This window comes from Carcharodon carcharias, chromosome 8 (genome assembly GCF_017639515.1).
Source record: "Carcharodon carcharias isolate sCarCar2 chromosome 8, sCarCar2.pri, whole genome shotgun sequence".
Lineage (NCBI taxonomy): Eukaryota > Metazoa > Chordata > Chondrichthyes > Lamniformes > Lamnidae > Carcharodon > Carcharodon carcharias.
The window spans coordinates 90,475,373-90,481,372 of record NC_054474.1 but is presented as its reverse complement, the minus strand read 5'-3'; positions in this window follow the sequence as shown (position 1 = coordinate 90,481,372).

The window sequence follows — 6,000 nt, the reverse complement described above, 5'->3', positions numbered from 1 at the left end:
CCTCCACCCAACTGACCACCTACCCACCCCATCCCCCCATCCAACTGACCACCCACCCACCCCATCCCCCCACCTAACTGGCCACCTAACCACCCCATCCTCCCCCACCCAACTGACCACCTACCCACCCCATCCACCCCACCCACCTACCCACTTGCCCATTGATCCATTCACTAACATTCAAAGACTGGCCCTGTAAAGTTACCATAGACCAGCTAGTGCTGCAAAGAGGGGGCATGTCCTGTCTGCCCCCGACTCTACTCCGCTCCGACGGAGTCCCCTGAGGGGCGTTGCGCTGTACATTTGTTTGACAGCCCGGGTCGGAAGATCCCGGAAGAAATGCGCAGCAGCGTCGGGTCGGGAGAATTTTGGCTCGCAGCGGCTCGGAAGATTTAGGCCGCGACAATACCAGGTAATCTGGTTTTGTGATGTCGATATTGGCCAGGACTTTGGGAATAACCCCGCTGCTCTTAGGCAGTGGGATCTTTTAGATCCACCTCAGAGAACAGGCGGGACCTCGGTCTGTGTGTCTCGAGTCTCTGCTCATGACTGTGGGCGACCAAGTGGCCATTGTACCCTACCCAAATGGCCATTGTACCCTATCCAAGTCCCCATTGCACCCTACCCAAATGGCCATTATACCCTATCCAAGTGGCCATCACTTCATGTGTGAGCCCAGGTAGTGGGGTTTGTTTGATAATTTAACTGCGAGGGGCATGACACCAAGTTCAATCCTGCCCTCTTGAGTAACATGGGCACTTTCCTGAGAGCCAGCAGAGAGTGGGAACCCTCTGATTTCCCACCTTCACCCTCCAGCTGAATCCTCTCTGTAACTGCAGCTTCTGCACTGCTGACCGGAGCCCAGATGAACTCAGTACCGAGCAGGGGACGTAACGGAGGTGGGGGGGTGGGGGAGGGGGAGGAGGGGGGCGGGAAATCGACCTTCCGAATTTTTGGACCTCTGCGGCTCAGGAGACGGAATATAGTCTTATAGGGGGTTACGTTACTGAACTAGGCAGGCAGAGAATGTAAATTCAGATCCCAAAAGGCAGATTGAGGATTTGAATAAAGATTTTTTAAAAATCTGCTATCAAAAATAATGAACTCAAAGCTGTCGGATTGTTCTAAAGCAGAATTACCTGGAAAAACTCAGCAGGTCTGGCAGCATCGGCGGAGAAGAAAAGAGTTGACGTTTCGAGTCCTCATGACCCTTCAACAGAGTTCAGTCATGAGGACTCGAAACGTCAACTCTTTTCTTCTCCGCCGATGCTGCCAGACCTGTTGAGTTTTTCCAGGTAATTCTGCTTTTGTTTTGGATTTCCAGCATCCGCAGTTTTTTTTTGTTTTTATCGGATTGTTCTAAAACCTGGTTCAATCATGCCCCTTTAGGGAAGGAGACGTTGCCTGGTTTGGCCAATGTATGAATCTAGTCCCACACTAAGCTGATTGATTCGGAACTGCTCTCTGAAGTGGCCCCGCTCATGCACTTGCATCAAAACTGCTTTCAAGTTGAAAACCCACCTTCTCAGGGCGTCTGCCGACTGGGAATGATAATCATGTCCGCCTTCCCAGCGATTCCCACACCCTGAGAATGAGGAAAAGAGGAGCATTCCTCACCCGGCGATACATTTACCACTGAGGCGGTTGGCTGCTGCCGCGACAAACTTTTAATTCATGCGAAAAATAAAGCTTCTTCTTGCCAGATTAATGCGCGTGTCGATCCCCTAGCTGGGCCGAGCAGTACTTTTGAGAAGAGCAGGAATTGAAGAGGTTGCAGCGTGAGAAAGAACATTTTGGATATGCCACACACACACTTGAAAACGGAGACAGTTAAATTCTCAGCGTGTTTGTGTGAGGATTAACTTGTGTGTGTGTGAGGATTTACGTGTGTGTGAGGATTCACGTGTGTGTGTGTGAGGATTCACGTGTGTGTGAGGATTAACTTGTGTGTGTGAGGATTCACGTGTGCGTGTGAGGATTCACTCGTGTGTGTGAGGATTCGTGTGTGTGTGTGAGAGGATTCACGTGTGTGTGAGGATTAACTTGTGTGCGTGAGGATTTACATTTGTGTGTGAGGATTCACTCGTGTGTGTGTGAGGATTCACTTTGTGTGTGTGTGTGTGTGAGGATTCGCCTGTGTGTGAGGATTAACTTGTGTGTGTGTGTGAGGATTCACTTGTGTGTGTGTGTGAGGATTCACTTTGTGTGTGTGTGTGAGGATTCGCCTGTGTGTGAGGATTAACTTGTGTGTGTGAGGATTCACTGATGTGTGTGTGAGGATTCACTTGTATGTGTGTGAGGATTCACATGTGTGTGAGGATTCACTTGTGCGACTCTGTGAGGATTCACGTGTGTGTGTAAGGATTCACTTGTGCGAGTCTGTGAGGATTCGTGTGTGTGTGTGAGGATTCACTTGTGTGTGTGAGGATCCACTTGTGTCTGTGTGAGGATTCACTTTATGTGTATGTGAGGATTTGCGTGTATGTGTATATGAGGATTCAATTGTGTGTGTGTGTGAGGATTCATTTATGTGTTTGTGAAGATTCACTCGTGTGTGTGAGGATTCACTTTGTGTTTGAGGATACACGTGTGTGTGTATGTGAGGATTCATGTGTGTGTTTGAGGATTCACGTGTGTGTGTGTGAGGATTCACTTGTGTGTGTGCAAGGATTCGCGTGTGTGTGAGGATTCACTTGTGTGTGTGTGCCTGTGAGGATTCACTTGTGTGTTTGTGTGTGTGTGAGGGTTCGGGTGTGTGTGTGTGTGTGTGGATTCACTTGTGTGTGTAAGAATTCACTGATGTATGTGTGAGGATTCAATTTGTGTGTGAGATTCAATTTGTGTGTGAGGATACACTAGTGTGTATGTGTGTGAGGATTCGCATGTGTGTGAGGATTCACTTTGTGTGTGAGGATTCACTTGTGTGTGTGTGTCAAGATTCACATGTGTGTGTGTGTGAGGATTCACGTGTGTGTGTGAAGATTCACTTGTGTGTGTGTGAGGATTCACGTGTGTGTGAGGATTCAATTGTGTGTGTGTGTGGGGGGGGGGATTCGCGTGTGTGTGTTAGGATTCACTTGTGTGTGTGTGTGAGGATTCGTGTGTGTGTGATGATTCGCTTTGTGTATTTGAGGATTCACTTGTGTGTGTGTGAGGATTTGCATGTGTGTGTGTGAGGATGCACTTGTGTGTGTCTGTGAGTATTCACTTGTGTGTTTGAGAATTCAGGTGTGTGTGAGGATTCACATGTGTATGTGTGAGTGTGTGAGGATTTACGTATGTGTGAGGATTCACTTTGTGTGTGTGTGTGAGATTCGCATGTGTGTGAGAGGATTCACTTGTGTGTGTGTGTGTGAGGATTCACTCGTGTGTGTGTGAGATTCGCATGTGTGAGAGGATTCACGTGTGTGTGTGTGAGGATTCACTTGTGTGTGTGAGAATTCACGTGTATGTGAGGATTCACGTGTGTGTGTATGTGTGTGAGGATTCACTTGTGTGTGTGGATCTGTTTGAATTCACTTGAGTTTGTGTGATCGAGGATTCACCTGTGTGCGTGAGGATTCACTTGTGCGTGTGTGAGGATTCACTTGTGCATGTGTGAGGATTCACTTTGTGTGTGTGAGGATTCGCGTGCGTGTGTGTGTGTGTGTGAGGATTCACTTGTGCGTGTGTGAGGATTCACTTTATGTGTGTGTGAGGATTCGTGTGTGTGTGTGTGTGTGTGAGGATTCACTTGTGTGAGTCTGTGACGATTCGCGTGTGTATGTGAGGATTCAATTGTGTGTGTGTGTGAGGATTCACTTATGCGAGTCTGTGAGGATTCATGTGTGTGTGTGTGAGGATTCACTTTATGTGTATGTGAGGATTCATGTGTATGTGTGTGTGAGGATTCAATTGTGTGTGTGTGTTTGTGAGGATTCGCATGTGTGTGTGAGGATTCACTTGTGTGTGTGTGTGAGGATTCACTTGTGTGTGTGTGAAGATTCACTCGTGTGTGTGTGAGGATTCACTTTGTGTGTGAGCCTGTGAGGATTCACTTGTGTGTATGTGAGGATTCACTTTGTGAGTGTGTGTGAGAATTCATGTGTGTGTTAGGATTCACTTGTGTGTTTGTGTGTGTGAGGGTTAGGGTGTGTGTGTGAGGATTCACTTGTGTGTGTGTAAGAATTCACTGATGTATGTGTGAGGATTCAATTTGTGTGTGAGGATACACTAGTGTGTATGTGTGTGAGGATTCGCATGTGTGTGAGGATTCACTTGTGTGTGTGTGTCAAGATTCACGTGTGTGTGTGTGTGAGGATTCAATTGTGTGTGTGTGAGGATTCGCGAGCATGTGAGGATACAATTGTGTGTTTGTGTGTGTGTGTGGGGATTCACATGTGTGTGTTAGGATTCACTTGTGTGTGTGTGAGGATTCACTTGTGTGTGTGTGAGGATTCACTTGTTTATGTGAGGATTCGCGTGTGTGTGTGTGAAGATTCACTTATGTGTGTGTGTGAGGATTCACTTGTGTATGTGTGCGAGGATTCGCGTGTGTGTGATGATTCGCTTTGTGTATGTGAGGATTCACTTGTGTGTGTGTGTGTGAGGATTTGCTTGTGCCTGTGAGGATTCACTTGTGTGTGTCTGTGAGTATTCACGTGTGTGTGAGAATTCACATGTGTATGTTTGAGTGTGTGAGGATTTACGTGTGCATGAGGATTCACTTGTGTGTGTGAGGATTCATTTGTGTGTGTGTGAGGATTCACTCGTGTGTGTGTGTGAGGATTCGCATGTGTGTGTGAGGATTCACTTGTGTGTGTGTGTGCGAGGATTCACTTGTGTGTGTAAGGATGTGCGTGTGTGTGAGGATTCACTTTGTGTGTTTGTGTTTGTGTGTGAGGATTTGCGTGTGTGTGTTAGGATTCACGTGTGTGTGTGTATATGTGAGGGTTCGGGTGTGTGTGTTTGAGGATTCACTTGTGTGTGTGAGGATTCAATTTGTGTGTGAGGATACACTAGTGTGTACGTGTGTGTGTGTGAAGATTCGCGTGTGTGTGTGAGGATTCACGTGTGTGAGGATTCACTTGTATGTGTGTGAGGATTCGCATGTGTATGTGAGGATTCAATTGTGTGTGTGAGTGTGTGTGAGGATTCACTTGTGTGTGTGTCTGTGAGTATTCACTTGTGTGTGAGAATTCACATGTGTGTGTGAGGATTCACGTGTGTGTATGTGTGTGAGGATTCACTTGTGTGTGTGTATCTGTTTGAATTCACTTGCGTTTGTGTGATCGAGGATTCGTGTGTGTGCGTGAGGATTCACTTGTGTGTGTGAGGATTCACTTGTGCGTGTGTGAGGATTCACTTTGTGTGTGTGAGGATTCGCGTGTGCGTGTGTGTGTGTGAGGATTCATTTGTGCGTGTGTGAGGATTCGCGTATGTGTGTGTGTGTGAGGATTCACTTGTGTGAGTCTGTGAGGATTCACGTGTGTGTGTGAGGATTCAATTGTGTGTGTGAGGATTCGCGTGTGTGTGAGGATTCAATTGTGTGTGTGTGGGGGGATTCGCGTGTGTGTGTTAGGTTTCACTTGTGTGTGTGTGAGGATTCGTGTGTGTGTGATGATTCGCTTTGTGTATGTGAGGATTCACTTGTGTGTATGTGAGGATTTGCACGTGTGTGTGAGGATTCACTTGTGTGTGTCTGTGAGTATTCACTTGTGTGTGTGAGAATTCAGGTGTGTGTGAGGATTCACGTGTGTATGTGTGAGTGTGTGAGGATTTACGTATGTGTGAAGATTCACTTGTGTGTGTGTGTGTGTGTGTGTGTGTGTGAGATTCGCATGTGTGTGAGAGGATTCACTTTGTGTGTGTGTGAGGATACACTCGTGTGTGTGTGTGTGAGATTCGCATGGGTGTGAGAGGATTCACGTGTGTGTGTGTGCGAGGATTCACTTGTGTGTGTAAGGATTTGTCTGTGTAAGGATTCACTTTGTGTGTTTGTGTTTGTGTGTGAGGATTCGC